General features: G+C 30.2%; 1 pseudogene; it reads right to left on the minus strand.

Annotated features, from left to right (window-relative positions):
- Nucleotides 1-912: 912 nt before the first annotated feature.
- LOC114410565 lies at nucleotides 913-4,627 on the minus strand (annotated as a pseudogene).
- Between the last annotated feature and the right edge of the window lie 13,887 nt (nucleotides 4,628-18,514).

Consider the following 18,514-nt stretch of genomic DNA (forward strand, 5'->3'; position numbering starts at 1 on the left):
ATAAAACAAGATTGTTTGTTTGTTAATATACGAAAGAAATTAAGTGATTAACAGAGTTGCTAATACAATACAAGTTGCACCATAGTTTGGCACAACTATAGCTTATGTTTAATTTTGCGGCGGGGTCAAGGAAATTCAGTAAATTTTCATGAAGCTATTTTGTATGTCTTTCTACTGTTTTAATAATATCAAGAATTGATTATACTTCTCAAAATTAAGGTAATACCATAAAAAATATTTATTTATTATTTTCCTTTCATCATAAAATAGTAATTGATTATTTCTTATTATAAATCTAATCCAAACCCACTGCTTATCATATGTACTACATGATAGGATGGTAATGATCAACCCTAATAATAAAACCCTATCTTATGATATGTAGAAAAAGATAATAAAGTAAATTTAATAAATATTTTGGAATAAAAATGAAATAAAATATAAGAAGCTGAAAGTTAAAATATTATATTTTACAAAAATAAACTTATTTACCAAAGGTTATTAATGGGATCAAACATACTTTTTTAACTAATAAAAAAACTAAAAAATAACTTAAAATACTTGTTAAACATATTAAAGAAAGAAACTCATAAAAAATACTCATAGTAGTTGCATAAACTTTACCCTTTAATCTCTATACTTAAAAATCATATCATTTAGTTTTATTATAAACTAGTCTTGTTTGGTTAGCGTTTTTTAGTTGTTCATGGACACCAACGTGATAAAGCTGTTTAACAGGGAAATAGAAATTAACACTAAAGCATTAATCTAGTTGTTCATGGATAATTAACAGGAAAATAAAAATATTGTTCGTTGCACCAACAACATAGCAAAAAAAAAAAAATGTTTGTTGCACCAGCAACATATTAACAGCAAAATGATAAAGACAGCCTACTCACTGTCACCATCTTCCTAATCTTCCTGCCTCCTGATTATGATATCCCAAAATTTTTCATAATACCTATAATAAATAGAGATTTCATCTCCATCATCAAAATCCATTTCTTGAAGAAAATCATACCATGGTTGGACAACACCTTTTCCACCAATGGCAGGATTCAGCGTTTCAACTTTCCATTGCAGTGGGGGGCCATGCCGCCTTAAGACTGTCATGTGGTTGCCGCAAGCTCTAAGAGGAACTTCTGTACAATGGGGGAGTTTCTGTAATTTCGAAAAAATTAATTTTTAAAATGGTAAAAATGTGTTTAAAGAGATTAAGATATGATGAAAGTCAGCTTAACATGGGTTCAGGATGATCTAGCATTTCCTGAGTAAGTTAAAGAGTCCATATGTGCTTCCTGGATGAATGCCTCTGCCTGCCACAAGTTTGCCGCTCCAGTGGTGGTATGAAATGTATGTCAAAAACAGAGTGATGGTCACATGCAAAGAAGTTGATGCTGGTTGACTCATAAAATTTCAAATCTTTCCAGAAGCTTTGGAGTCCATTTGCTAAATACACTTTATCTTTACGTTGTCTGGCTCGTACTTCATAAATGGCTCCATTGTATTTGAGATGAACCATCTCAGGATAGTTTCGTGCCCATTGAGTATGATAAAAGGCTGGAAGTTGTATGGTATTCTGAAAAAAAAGTGAGAAATATAAATGCATGTATATGTAACAATAATAGTAATGGAAGAATTGAGAAAAAAGATGACCTTGTCATTATTGAAGGCAACGATAAATTGCATGATCAGTGGTGGTCGCATGATGACATTTTTCCTCTGTAATCACAGGGATATAAAACCAAATGTCAAAAGAAACTTGTCAAGCAAAGGAAAATTATGAAATGACAGGGATGCACAATATAAAGGTTTGTAAACAAAACACCAAAAAAGAAAAACAGTGGAAAGGACTAATGTGCATACAAATGGAAACCAAATGAAAGGCAAAGACATTAAACGAAAAAACAGAACAACGACAACAATAGAACAAAACGAAAGTGGAAAACAAAAACAAAAATGATAGCCATGCACATAAAAGTTAGAAAAGAAACGACCAAGCCATGCACATAAAAATTAGAAAAGAAACGACCAAGGAGGGCCGGACACCTTCAAGTCCAGTTTTGTTTTTAAACTTGAAAAAGAAAGTAAGGAAAATGACACGACAAAAAACAACGGCATTGCAGAAAACCACTAAACCACGTGCATCAGACACATAGCAGAAAAATCGCAAACCAAAAACCCATGAAAATGAAAATAAACACAACAAAAAGGTAGGTGCTGTGAAGAGAAGAGTAGAAGTTATTTACCTCAGTTGATGCGGTTGAGGATGCGGTGCTCATTTTTTGTATGGCGTGAAAGCAGAGTTTGGACAGAGGAATGAAAAAGGATTTGCAGAAGAAAGTAGATGATAAGCCTTTAGTGTGGTATTTAATGTTTGCTTCTTTCCAATGTCGCACGGTTGTAAATAAATGTGATATCAATAACTGTGAATTGAAGAAGTACGAACTAGATGAAGAGTTTTTGTTCGAATTTGAAGCCTAAGACCGTTGGTATTGTAGGGCAGTAACTGTCTAAATTTATCTTGGGCCAAGATATGAGCATTGGGCCAACTTCTAGAATTGATTGTTAACATTTCATTTTTTATGTATTGTAGAGGGGGTATGAACGACTTATTTAAAGGTGATTATGTCATCTTGCATAACTGCATTTTTTTAATGTGGTTTTTTTGTGTAAAATAAGAATGATGTTGGTTTGAAGGAATGCAATATATGCAGCATGATGTGCTACATTTGGACGATTGGCATGAACGATTTTTAAAAAATATTGTTTCAAGCATAATTATCATATAAGCAGTAACATATGAACGCTAGATATTTCATCATTGAACTTCAGCAATTAAAATTTCTATATTTCGCAGAGAAATAAAGAAAATTTGTTCAAGTAAATGTCAAAGCAAATGTTAAGTTGTGATAAACTGCTAAATAATATAATGTTAAGTAAATGAAGTTATAAATGGAAGATATTAATGTGGTGATTAAGATTGCATACCTGACAATGTTAAATTTAACATTGTAATATATGATATCATCTTTGGTTGTATGTTAGAATGTATATAAGTAAGATTACAGTTTGGAATTATTGCCAATAGATAGTACAATTTCTTGTTTGAAAATTTAGAGTTACCTTGTAAGATTTTTGAAAACCTCTTTGAAGACTACATTAGTAGTAGAAGTCATATTTTTTTGGTCTTTATCATGAATAAGAACTTTTAATCCTTGCCTTGAATTGACCCTCGATAATGCAACATATAATTGCCCATGGCTAAAAACTGGTTTTGGCAAATAAAGCTCAACCATAGAAAGTGATTGGCCCTGAGACTTGTTAATCGTCATTGCATAAGATAGCATGATTGGAAATTGTCTTCTTAAAAGCTTGAAAGGCCATGGTGATTGTGAAGGTGACATTGACATTCTTGGGATGTAAACATTATCACCAACATTTTTGCCAGAAATGATTTCAGCTGCAATGACATGTTTGGCTAGTCTAGTAACTATTAATCTAGTACCATTACAGAGTCCTTGCGTTTGGTCTAAGTTTCTTAGCAACATTATAGGACTACCGATTTTTAGCTTGATACGATGATTTGGCAGACCAGATGTGTTTAGTGAATTGAGAAATTCAGTTGTGATTGATTGAAAATGCCAACTGTCAATGGTTTCTGACTTCTCTATATAATCAGAGCTTAAGTATTCCTTTTGTTCACCTATTAAATTTGTTTGAGGTACCATACAAAGTTAAATAGAGAATAAATGCTTAGTAGACCTTAGTTTTTGTAAATTTCAGATGTGCATAAATACCTGGAATCAAGGAGAGTATATAATCATTGACCTCTTCAACTGTTTCATTGGTGGAAGCTAATATTGCTCTAGATTTGAAGAAATCAGGATTACTGTGATGTTGATATAAATTTGGAAATGTTGATTTGACTATAGCATCAATGGGGTCATTATATTCAGTAATAAGTAGGTACTCAGGAATTTCAACAGTAGCATATCCATCATTTTGATTCCCAATAACTCCATCTCCAATATCTAGAATCCACTTTGCAAATTTATTAGTTTCTTGATCATCAATTAATTGGGCATTGCCTTGTAAACACATGTTTTTGGTGAGTGTTAAGACTTAACAGGAAGGTCACAGATATGATGAATTGATTGTTGCATTTATAATGTCTGAACGACTTCCTCTTGGAATGACTGGTAGAATTTGTCGGAAATCTCCACCAAATACAATAACTTTGCCTCCAAAAATTTTATTGGGATTTTTTTTCTTTAAGAATGTCTCTTAAAGTTTGATCAAGTGCTTCAAAGCAAAATTTGTGTGCCATGGGTGCTTCATCCCAAATTATCAGATTTGTCTGATTTAACAATTCTGCTAGCTGATTTCCTTGAAATATATTGCATATAGAGTCTTCAAAAATTGGCACAGGTATCTTAAATTTGGAATGAGCAGTCCTGCCTCCTGGCAATAATAAAGAAGCTATGCCGCTAGAAGCAACCATAATCACAATTTGATTTTTTGCCCTCAGTGAACTTGCTAATGTTCTCCATATGTATGTTTTTCCTGTACCTCCATATCCATATAGAAAAAACATGCCACCTTCATTGTTATTGACAACTTCCATAATTTTGTGATAAATTTTTTTTTGTTCGTCTAGAATAAAAAATAAGTTGAGATTTGATAGAAATGAAGAATTAGCGGATGTAAAATTAGAAAATACAGATGGAATTTAACTTTGTTAAATGCAATTTATAATATACAAATTGGTAGATTACCTGTCATCGATAGAAAAAGATTTTTGAATTCTAATCTAGCCTCATCATTGTTGTAATTAAGTTCAGACAATATCAAGCTATTCTCTAGACATGATGCAGGATTTCCACCCTCAGGATATGGCATTGTAGGATAGTCTCTGAGTGATTTTTGGTTTGGATGCAGAAGTTTTTCAATTTCTAATAATGTTAAATTTTTAAGTTGCTCATCATCAATGTGTAATTCTAACAAATGATAAAGGAGATAGTTAAACAATGCATATCTGTGATGTTATTCAATATAGAAAGTTACAAACTGATTAAAACTAACTTGTGTTCAAAGTTGTTTTTTTATAATGATATGCAATGTCTTCAGCTAACCAATTCCATGTCTGATTCCAAAGTTCTTCAGGTTTAGTAATGACACCTGATAATAGTATTAACACAAATAATTTCCTCAAATAATTAGCTGTACCCTAGTCCTTAACTTCTTTGATTGCTTCCACAAATTCTCTGTCATCTTGCAAAAAACCCATTGCTAAGCATGCTTCTCTATATGTAGGGTATAGAACATTTTCAACCGTTCTAATATCTTCAAATGAAGTAGCTCCTTTACATGCAGTAAGCATCATTCTTAGATAAAACAATTCACCAGTGGTTGGTGGAACCCATATTAACCTGCCAATTGTATTGTCTTTCTTTCTAAGGTTCCATGATCTTGCCTTTTGGTTATAGACAAATTTGGAAACAAATTGTGAATAAGTGAGATTTCTACCCTCTGAAAACATTTATTCTATGATAGATTGGATAGCCATTTGAATCTAAAACAGTTTGAGGGTGAAACATTTTTGGGTAAAAACAGCTACACTTGCCTTCTTTCATACATGGAGACTTAGGTTGGAGAATTCCACATGGTCCATGTACCATATGATTTTGGACTAATGTAAAGAGTTCAGGGTCATTTTCATGTGAAGGAATTTCTGCTGATATTATGTGGTCAATCTCATCGGAAGATGGATATTTATTATCTGGATGTAAGAATAGCAATAAATGCACATGAGGAAGTCCTCTTTTTTTTGAAATTCAATTGTGTGCATATCTGCAATTGTTAGCTAATTGTATTAATAGTGGAACATTAATGTAGAAATTATGTATAATTGTATTATATCAAGGAAAAATTAAAAAGAATAAACAAATGTGTAACTTTAAAAAGCATATTAATGGCAAACTCACATGCGACAACTTTTCCAAGCAAGTGTTTTTTTGATAAGTCAAAAAGCATCTGCTCATACTTCAATCTGAAAACACGTGAGATAAGATCCGGTCTATCTGTTGGTTTTAGATTCAAAGGTGCAAACACTCTACGGATTTCAGGCCAATTTGGATTACAGGTTAAAGTAATAAAAAGATTTGGAAAACCCACATGGCTGCATATAGCCATACCATCAAAATAAAGTTGGTGCATATAGCGTGGACTGCCAACAAAGGTTGACGAAAAAATCACTCTTTTTCCGTTAGAAGATCCTTTACTGCTTCCAGCATCTAATGATGTTTGTAAACTGCAATACTTGTCAACTCTAAGTTTTTTTTATTGTTCCTAATGTAGCTAAGTCTTTCAGACTCAACCATCGTGTATGCTTCAACAATGAATTGTTGGAATAGTTTTCTAGAATGCAACAAAGTTTGTGCTTCCTTTGATCTGGACTGTAGTCTATAAGCAAATCATTCTCTCAGCGTTAGACGATTTCTCTTCCTTTTTCTGCTGCTAGGTGTACAACGGTGAAGTATATCAGGTCTATATCCATATTCACCATAAGGGAAGAGTAAAGGGTATTGGAGTCCTAGATAGCTAGAGTGTAATTCATGGATTCTTTGTAATTCTCCATTTTGAGGTTTAACAATAATATTCCTTCTTGAGTCTGGATCAAAATCACAAACAATTAGAGCAGCAACTTCAGAAACATTTGGGAGATTGTATGTACGACCATCTTTCTCACGTGTAGCTATCAATCTCAATTTTACATTATCGACTTGAGTATTTGCCAATCTATCCCTGGCCATTCTAAAATTTTTTGCATGAACATTGTACTCATCCAGCATTTGACTTAAAGTTGAAACAATCTCTGGTTGAATTCCAACATGTTGACTGCAAAAAACAATATAAAAACAGATCCATTGGTGTGACAAAAAATGCTTTCACAATTAGAATACTTCATATTTGATAATAAAAGAAACAAAAGAAGTACTACCTCATTGTATTAACTCTATTTTCAATTTCATTCTGCATATCAAAGATATACAATTGTGAAAATTTTGGTTGCTTTCCAGGCATTGGTAATAAGCTGCCTATTCGATGGCATGGTTGACCCTGAATTCTAATTGTAGGAGGTCCTCTACTTTCATTAATTGATTTGTCTAGCTTAATACCAGCACACGTAAAGGCAAACATCATGTTGTATGTCCGTATGTTACACTTATAATTTTTACTATCACTCGCTTTACCATCAAACAGAAGTCGTTCAAGATATCTCAAATGCTTAGTGGTATTGACCTTGATTCAGGAAGGTGTTGTTTTGTGGTCAACAACATCTCAAATGTGTGTGAATAAACAAACTAAGCATAAACAATGGTCAACAGCATCTCAAATGCTTACTGGTATTGACCTTGATTCAGGAAGGTGTTGTTTTGTGGTCAACAACATCTCAAATGTGTGTGAATAAACAAACTAAGCATAAACAATGGTCAACAACATCTCAAATGCTTAGTGGTATTGACCTTGATTCAGGAAGGTGTTGTTTTGTGGTCAACAACATCTCAAATGTGTGTGGATAAACAAACTAAGCATAAACAATGGTCAACAACATCTCAAATGCTTAGTGGTATTGACCTTGATTCAGGAAGGTGTTGTTTTGTGGTCAACAACATCTCAAATGTGTGTGGATAAATAAACTAAGCATAAACAATGGTCAACAACATCTCAAATGCTTAGTGGTATTGACCTTGATTCAGGAAGGTGTTGTTTTATGGTCAACAGCATCTCAAATGTGTGTGGATAAATAAACTATGCATAAACAATGGTCAACAACATCTCAAATGCTTAGTGGTATTGACCTTGATTCAGCAAGGTGTTGTTTTGTGGTCAACAACATCTCAAGTTTGTGTGGATAAACAAACTAAGCATAAACAATGGTCAACAACATCTCAAATGCTTAGTGGTATTGACCTTGATTCAACAAGGTGTTGTTTTGTGGTTAACAACATCTCAAATGTGTGTGGATAAACAAACTAAGCATAAACAATGGTCAATAGCATCTCAAATGCTTAGTGGGAAACTTGCTGAGCTTTATGACTCTGAGAAATAATTATTCATGAAGGAATGATGTGTGTGGATAAACGAAATAGAATCAAACCAGGATTGATGTGTTTGATGTGTGTGGATAAAGGAAAATTAGGAATTAATGCTAAGATAGTGTTTGATGTGTGAGGATAAACGAAATAGAATCAAAATATACCATTTCTCAACACAATATTGTGTTTTGTTCTATTTTTATGATTGACCAAAGCTAGAATAGAACCCATTAGAGGATTGAGTGAAGGAATAAAATAGCTAACTTGAACAAGTGCAGAAGAAGACTTAAATTCTTACTAAAATGTACAAATTTGGATGACTCTAATAGAAGTAACCCACTACTTTAAACTAATTCAATTGCCATAAAATGTTCACTTCATTATGATATCAATGTCAATTCCCTCCCTTGTTGGCTATCACAACTAGGACCATTCCTTGTTATACTGCTTGTGACAATTCCATCTAGGAACAATATATATTAATATATAGAACAATATTGATGTTCAGTCTGAAATAGAAATAAGAACAGCTAGTAAAAGTTGCAATCATTATAGGATTTGGATTAATTGTTCTCCTAACCCTCATAAAACTTTCTCTCTAAATGTTTTCTATATACACTAATTGATTGTCCTTATAGCATTCTATCTAGAAATAATCCACATTGACCAATATGTTTTTGTTGACCAGTTCTATAAAAAGCTAATAATGCTAGTCTAAATATGTTGTGAACGTTGAAATTGAAGTTAGTAGTGTGACCACCGAATAATGAATGTTTTCTCCTTTTAAGACATGAATAAAATTCATTGTCTTTGTTCAAAGCAAAGGAGGTTGGGCTGCTTTTTGAAGAATGAAATGATTGCAGGCCTTTGAGCTTTAGAGGGAGCAAAAGAAATTCATAGACATTAGGCAGGTGAGTTAGGTGAAGCAATGATTTCCCATTTTCCTTTTTCTCTCAAGGATCAACATTTAATAAAGTTTTAGGGATTTGTCCTAATCATATTACTTTTGAACTTAATTTGCTGAGGTTGTCTAGGCGTTTGAATCAGTTTTCCGATACCACATTCAGTTCTAAGTGGCAATTACATCAAAGACAATTACATATTCGCATTAAATCAAATTGAAACAATAGATATCCTCCAAAATGACAATATTTATCAAATATTTAGCATACATTCAGAGTTGATCCTAATAACCAAAATTCCTAATTTCAAAAAAAACTCACAATGTATCAAATAATTGGCAATTTTTCAAATAAAATGAAGTTGCGAGTAGTTTACGGATCAAGTGATCCGTAAACTACTTAATATGCTTTACGGATCACTTGATCCGTAAACAACCCAACAACTTCCCGACAGCGTTTTCTGCCATCGTCGGCAAAAACCAAAACCCGAACGACAAACTTTCCTCAAAGAAGAAGAAGAAACGCGAAGAAGAAGCACAAACGTGAAGACCCACACCACAAGCGCGAAGACCCACACCTTCCTCCTAAACACGGAAACAATGGCGGCGATGGCGGCGAAGAAGAAGAAGAATGAAGAAGCTGCGCGGGAGGAAGAAGAAAACTGAAGAAGCAGAAAACTCAAGAAGCAGAACCGTTGGAGGAAGAAGAAGAGCATGCGCGGGAGAGAGAGAGGCGAGAGAGTTATTTCTTTAAAAAAAAAACAGTTAGGGCTTAAAGGACTTTTCACCATAATTGTTGGGTGCACCAACAATACTGCTGGGTGCACCTAACAACACTCATAACAGTTTTGATTGGGCCCATGTTATTTCATACATTTTTTCCCTACTTTTTTTTAAGTTTTCAAAGAAGACTGTAGACAATTGTTAATCATATCTTCCATAATTGTTAGATAGAGCTATTTTTATTTTTTGTTATTAAATTTAGTTAAATATCCTCACCTCTTATCTCTCATTCCTTTTCTTCTTCAAAACTTTCTATTTTATAATACATAATTGAGAAAGGTTTGAAAAAGAAAAGGAATAAGAAGTAAGGATGAAGATATTTAATGTTATTTCATACATTTTTTCCCTAAGTTTACACTTTTTTTAGTTTTCAAAAAAAATATTGTAGGCAATTGTTAAACATATCCTTCATGATAATTAGATAAATCCCTTTTTATTTTTTGTTATAAAATTTAGTTAAATATTCCCACCTCTTATCTCTCGTTCCTTTTCTCCTTAAAATCTTTCTATTTTATAATACATAATTGAGAAAGATTTGAAAAAGAAAAGGAATGAGAAATATGGGTGACAATATTTAAAAAATTTAATAACAAAAATAATGTTCTACATAATTTGTGTGTGTGTGTGTGCGCGTGAGAGATTAAATCAAAGCATACATAGAAAAGGATGGGTAGTATAATCATTTTTATGGACCAAAAAAGGAAGGAGAAGGAAAGACATATTGAATCATTAAACCATGACATGAAAAATAAAGGAAAAAGACACCAAGCCTTTGATTTAGCTAAATTGGTCTTCATATTAAAATCCGACTTTGAATCTGATCACGATAAGGAAGACGAGCTATATTGATCAAATCAAGACTAGAAAGAGACTTAATTACAAAATAATTAAGAAAATGAAATCATCAACTTATGAAACCTAGCCAAGTTAATGACATTAACTTCTTGAGTGTTCTGTAATTGGGTTTGTTCCTACTCTTGGTTTGACAACATAGCTCACTAGCCTTCTCAGGATTTTATTCAGAGTCAAATTCAAATTCGAAGACCGATTCATCTAAATCAAAGGTTTGATATCTTTTTCCTTTGTTTCTTTATGACGTTGTTGGCTTATTCAATATGATTTTCCTTCTCCTTCCTTTTTGGTCAAAAGCAATGATTTTACTATTTATCATCCTCTTTTTATGCTCTTATTCATTTTCATATACAATTATTTTATTTATCCAAACCATATACACAAACTAAGACATGACTTAACAGTATATATGGCATTATCATGATATGTATATCTATCATTAGATTTAAAAGACATGTGTTCATTAGCTTTATGTACTTATGTAATTTAAATATCAATATTTATTATTTTATCGTCATATAAAAAGTATGTTTCACTAAATATGCTTTTAGATTACACACACGTACTAATTTATATATATATATATATATATATATATATATATATATATATATATATATATATATGGTTTGGATTAATAAAATAGTTGTGTATCAAATTGAATCAAAGCATACAGAGAAAATGATGAGTAGTATAATCATTGTTATGGACCAAAAAAGAAAGGAGAAGGAAAGACATATTGAATTATTCAATCATGACATGAAAAATAAAGGAAAAAGATACAAAGCCTTTGATATAGGTAAATTGGTCTTCATATTAAAATCTGACTTTGAATTTGATCACGATAAGGAAGACGAGTTATATTCATCAAATCAAGACCAGAATGAGACATAATTACAAAACAATAAAGAAAATGAAATCATCAACTTATGAAACTTAGCCAAGTTAATGACATTAACTTCTTGATTGTTTTGTAATTGTGTTTGTTCCTACTTTTCATTTGACAACATAGTTTATCAGTCGTGTCAAGATTTTATTCAGTGGAATTCTAATTCGAAGACCAATAAAGCTAAATCAAAAGTTTGATATCTTTTTCCTTTGTTTTTTTATGTCATGGTTGGCTTATTCAATATGGTTTTCCTTCTCATTCCTTTTTGGTCAATAGCAATGATTTTTCTATTCATCCTCCTCTTTTTATGCTCTTATTCATTTTCATATACAATTATTTTATTTATGCAAACCATATATATAAACTAAGACATGACTTACCACTACATATGGCATTATCATGCAATGTATATCTAGCATTAGATTTAAAAGACCTATGTTCATTAGCTTTATGTAATTATGTAATTTAAATATCAATATTTATTATTTTATCCAAATAACAAAAGTATTTTTCACTAAATATACTTTTAGATTACACACACGTAATAATTTATATATATATATATATATATATATATATATATATATATATATGGTTTGGATTAATAAAATAGTTGTGTATAAAATTGACTCAAAGCATACAGAGAAATTGATGAGTAGTATAATCATTGTTATGGACCAAAAAAGAAAGGAGAAGGAAAGACATATTGAATTATTCAACCATGACATGAAAAATAACGGAAAAAGACACCAAACCTTTGATATAGGTAAATTGGTCTTCATATTAAAATCCGGCTTTGAATTTGATCACGATAAGGAAGACGAGTTATATTAATCAAATCAAGACCAGAAAGAGACATAATTACAAAACAATTAAGAAAATGAAATCATCAACTTATGAAACCTGGCCAAGTTAATGACATTAACTTCTTGATTGATTTGTAATTGAGTTTGTTCCTACTCTTCATTTGACAACATAGCTCATTAGTCTTGTCATGATTTTATTCAGAGTGGAATTCTAATTCGAAGACCAATTAAGCTAAATCAAAGGTTTGATATCTTTTTCCTTTGTTTTTTTATGTCATGATTGGCTTATTCAATATGGCTTTCCTTCTCATTCATTTTTGGTCAAAAGCAATGATTTTGTTATTCATCCTCCTCTTTTTATGCTCTTATTCATTTTCATATACAATTATTTTATTTATCCAAACCATATATATAAACTAAGACATGACTTAACACTATATATGGCATTATCATTCAATGTATATCTAGCATTAGATTTAAAAGACATGTGTTCTTTAGCTTTATGTACTTATTTAATTTAAATATCAATATTTATTATTTTATCCTCATATAAAAATATTTTCACTAAATATGCTTTTATAGATTACACACACATAATATATATATATATATATATATATATATATATATATATATATATATATATATATATATATATATATATATATATATGGTTTGGATTAATAAAATAGTTGTGTTTGAAATTGAATCAAAGCATAAAGAGAAAATGATGAGTAGTATAATCATTGTTATGGACCAAAAAATAAGGGAGAAGGAAAGAGATATTGAATCATTCAATCATGACATGAAAAATAAAGGAAAAAGACACCAAGCCTTTGATATAGGTAAACTGGTCTTCATACTAAAATCCAACTTTGAATCTGATCACGATAAGGAAGACGAGTTATATTCATCAAATCCAGACCAGAATGAGACATAATTACAAAACAATTAAGAAAATGAAATCTTCAACTTATGAAACCTAGCCAAGTTAATGACATTAACTTCTTGATTGTTTTGTAATTGTGTTTGTTCCTACTCTTCGTTTGACAACATAGTTCATCAGTCTTGTCATGATTTTATTCAGAGTGAAATTCTAATTTGAAGATCAATTAAGCTAAATCAAAGGTTTGATATCTTTTTCCTTTGTTTTTTTATGTCATGTTTGGATTATTCAATATGGTTTTCCTTCTCATTCCTTTTTGGTCAAAAGCAATGATTTTTCTATTCATCCTCCTCTTTTTATGCTCTTATTCATTTTCATATACAATTATTTTATTTATCCAAACCATATATATAAACTAAGACATGACTTAACACTATATATGGCATTATCATGCAATGTATATCTAGCATTAGATTTAAAAGACATGTGTTCATTAGCTTTATGTACTTATGTAATTTAAATATCAACATTTTTAATTTTATCCTAATATAAAAAGTATTTTTCACTAAATATACTTTTAGATTACACACACGTAATAATTTATATATATATATGGTTTGGATTAATAAAATAGTTGTGTATGAAATTGAATCAAAGCATAAAGAGAAAATGATGAGTAGTATAATCATTGTTATGGACCAAAAAAGAAAGGAGAAGGAAAGACATATTGAATCATTCAATCATGACATGAAAAATAAAGGAAAAAGACACCAAGTCTTTGATATAGGTAAATTGGTCTTCTTATTAAAATCCGACTTTGAATCTGATCACGATAAGGAAGATGAGCTATATTCATCAAATCAAGACCAGAAAGAGACATAATTACATAAAAATTAAGAAAATGAAATCATCAACTTATGAAACCTAGCCAAGTTAATGACATTAATTTCTTGATTGTTTTGTAATTGGGTTTGTTCCTACTCTTCGTTTGACAACATAGCTCATCAGTCTTGTCATGATTTTATTCAGAGTGGAATTCTTATTCGAAGACCAATTCAGCTAAATCAAAGGTTTGATATCTTTTTCCTTTGTTTTTTTATGTCATGGTTGGCTTTTTCAATATGGTTTTTCTTCTCCTTCCTTTTTGCTCAAAAGCAATGATTTTGCTATTCATCCTCCTGTTTTTATGCTCTTATTCATTTTCATATACAATTATTTTATTTATCCAAACCATATACATAAACTAAGACATGACTTAAGACTATATATGGCATTGTCATGCAATGTATATCTAGCATTAGAATTAAAAGACATGTTTCTTTAGCTTTATGTACTTATGTAATTTAAATATCAATATTTATTATTTTATCCTCATATATAAAATATTTTCAAAAAATATGCTTTTAGAATACACACACGTAATTACCCCACTACATCTCCCTTATTATGTTGGTTATTTGGGTCTTTCGAGATTGCATGTACGAACTAGCCAATGCAAGATGTTAAATTTTTTTAATTAATTGTTAGAGTGGATGTAAACTTTTTTTTGTTACATCATTTCTAAATAGAATTGATGTAATACATGCCCATTTCCAAAACAAAATTCTCTCACACCATAAATCCAAACCAAAGCACAAAACAAGGAACAATAGTTCAAAAAAAGTCCCCAATTAAATCAACACAAAGGACTTGTTGAAACCAGAACACAACAAAAATCAATCAATCAGTCAAAAACAATATATTACCTAAATAAAAAAGACAAGGCATGAAAGAAAGGAGAAATTCATAGTACACAATTGAGTATCAAAATAGTGTTACCTCCACGAAGAATTGCACGATGAAGTTGTCAAATCTATGAGTGATGGAAAGGAACCCTAGTGAGTGCATGGAAGATTGAGTGAGGGAGAAGTAGGTCCAGATCCACTCTACCACTAAGGTATCAACCATCTCTCAAAATAATTGTTCCATCTTGTGTTGCAACAGCCACTCAATCAATAGAAAAACAAACAATGCTCCAAAAAATCCCAATCAAATCACCACAAAAAAGTATTTGTCGAAGCCTAAACACCCAAAAAAATATAAATAAAACAATCACTCAAAAGCAATAGATTACCTAAATGAAAAATAAAATACATGGATTAAAATGTGGAAAATTTAAAGTATATAATTAAGTTATCAAAACAATGTTACCTCAATGGAGAATTGCTTGATGAAGTGTTGAAGTCAAGATGTGAGATTTAGATCCAGATTGTCACTAAGGCAACAACTGTCACCTAGAATCACTGCTCTATCTGGTGTAGTAGCCAATGATGTTGGAATCATAGTCCAAATTGTATGAACGTTTGATTCAATGATTTTTGAAGAAACATATATATTGCATCGTTGTTGGGATTGTTGGAGTGTGAGATTAGAGTAAATTTGCACTCTTTCATGTGGGATCTGTGATCCTATCCACCCTAATTCCTCATGTCATTGTTGGATATAGTGTTGCAACTTGTGTTGTTGTCAAACAACCTTTGTTCTCAAAGCTGCTGGCCTCCTAGTACTCTTCTATCTGCGCTCTTTGTCTACCATAAGGAATTAGGGTTGCACTTGTTCTTGGACTTTCACGGCTGATGACACTTAGCATTTATAAGAGAAATTGGTGGGTCTTAGGGTTTCAAGGGAATTGGGCCAATTTTTTTTTTCTTTTTTAAATTTGATTTGTTAGGCCTTAATTAGAGTCCAATTTAGTTTTTTTTAAATGCAAAATATTACATATAATATAATAAATAAAGAAGAAGAGTAATAATGAATATAATAGTATTATAAATGTAATTAACTAACAAAAAAATAAAACATAACAAAGAATATATTAATATGATATAAAAAAATAAAGAAAAATAGAAATAAAAGTTATATATTATATATAAGTATTTTAGGTAGGAAAATGTTGGATCTTATGATCCAAATCACATCCCCACCACCACCTCTTGATCCTAGGTAAGATCTTGATTTCAACAACCATGGTAGCAACAAATACCAAATTGAAGGATAAAATGTAAAGAGGTTTAATTGAGTAACACTATAGACACTAGATCTAAAAGAACTCTCCATGTAAAATCAAGGTTGTAGTCCAGATGCATCAAGATCCAACTTTTCTTCGCACAAGAGCAAGGTTGTAGCAAAGATGAGTTGACAAAGACACATTGGGGTTAAGTGAGATCCAACCAATGGCTCTAGGTATTGTCTTTATGTGGCAGAAAAAAGGTCAAGGCAAGAGGGAGAAAAGAGCATCATCTTCAAAAAAAGAGATCCAATCATCTCAAAATTGCTTTATCAATTTTGAATCCTCAAAGAATAAACATTATTATATAGAGCAAACAACTCTTACAATCTCATGGACAAAGTGGGTTTAGAACGTACTGCTATAATATTAGGGGCAAAATGATTTTAGAATGTAAAAAACAATGAGTAATATCATATGCTAAGTTGGACATTGGTTACAACCATGGGTGATAGATATGATCAACTCATACAATAAAATTATAAGATAAATTGTTTTTGTTCGAGGAGGGTTCATATAACATACTAATTGTGAAGTCATTCAACTTAATCTTATAACTTTGTCAATAGACATTCTCTAATATTTTTGAAGAATCCAATATATTGTTCAATAAAGTATTTTACTTATTGACGTTAAATAGATAATTTTTTTAAAAAAATTGCTATAAAAGCATAGAAATATAAAGTAAATAATAGGATCCTAGGATAATTTTGGATAAAAGAGAAAATTGAAATTTTCATTTAAGGATATTCTGTTATTAGAGTTTCTGTTTTCATGAAAAATTATATCTTTTCCATTATTTCTTATTTTCTTTTAGAATTAAATTATTTTTATTTATAAATAAAATTTAACATTTCTTTCCTTTTCCTCTTGATGTCTTCACCAAAAGATACCTCACATACTTATTTTTAGATTATTAACAAATATTTTATTTATTCACATTAACTAGTCAATAAATTATTTAAAAGTTTGCTATGAATGAATAGGAACAAAAGGAAAATTATAAGATCCTAGTAATAATTTTGGATAAGAAAGGAAGGAATTGAGATTTTTTTATAAAAATTATCATATCACTTTTCGATTTTTTATAAAAATTATCATATCACTTTTCGATTTTTCTTGTTTGTTTGTAGAAAAAAATATATTTTGCATTTATAAAAAAATTAACCGCTCTTTTCTTTTCCTCCTAATTTTTTCATGAATAGATACAGTAACATTTTGTTTTTAGATTGTTATAAAATTATTCATTTATTGAATTTAACCGTTAAACTTTTGTTATGAAGTTTACTACATGTAAAAGCATAGGAATGAAATAAAGTAATTTGTACAATCCTAGTGATAAATTTAGATAAAAAGGAAAGGTGAAATTTTAATTCACAGTAAATATTCTATTAATTAACATATATTTTTACAATATTAGATAAATTTTCTCTTATTCCTTATTCTCTCTTAGCAAATAATTTTTTTGGTTGTTAACTAAAATTTTGAACTGTCTTTCATTTTCCTCCTAGATTCTTCATGAAAAGATAGGTCAATTTGTTTTTTATATTGTTATAAAATTATTTATTCATTCACATTAATTAGTTAAAAAATTTAAAAGGTTTCTATGAAAGCATAAGAATAAAAAGTAAATAATAAAATCCCAGTGATAATTATAGATAAAATATAAAGGAAGATAAAATAAATATTTTATTATGATTTCTTTCTAAATAAACATATTATATAGCTTTCCCTTTATTTCTTATTTTCTTTAATAAAATATTTTTTTATTTGTAAATAGAAATTTAACATCTATTTTCTCTTCTTCCTAATTTATTCATGATACCTTAAAATTTTTGTTTTTAGATTGTTATAAAATGTTTTTTTTTTCACATTTATTAGTTAAAAAATAATTTGAAAGTTTTTTTTATTGAAGCATAAGAATAAAAAGTAAATAATCAGATCCTAATACGATAATTTAAGATAAAAAAAATAAAGGAATGTAAAATTTTCATTTAAAGTAAATATTCTATTATTTCAGTTTTCAGAATTTCAACGCACAAAATGAAGAAAAAATAAATTATTGCTTTGGAAATAATAGTACTTTTCGAGTTCTCAAAACATGCACTTAATCCGACTAGCACAATTTAGAGTAACTTTGAGATATAAATTATGGTAATAGAATTGTTTTATGAAAAACAATGTGCAGCATCATATCCGGTGCTTAGTGAAGCAGTACTACTGATTTCTCAAGGCAAAGCCAAACTCAT

This window comes from Glycine soja, chromosome 4 (genome assembly GCF_004193775.1).
Source record: "Glycine soja cultivar W05 chromosome 4, ASM419377v2, whole genome shotgun sequence".
Taxonomy (NCBI): Eukaryota; Viridiplantae; Streptophyta; class Magnoliopsida; order Fabales; family Fabaceae; genus Glycine; species Glycine soja.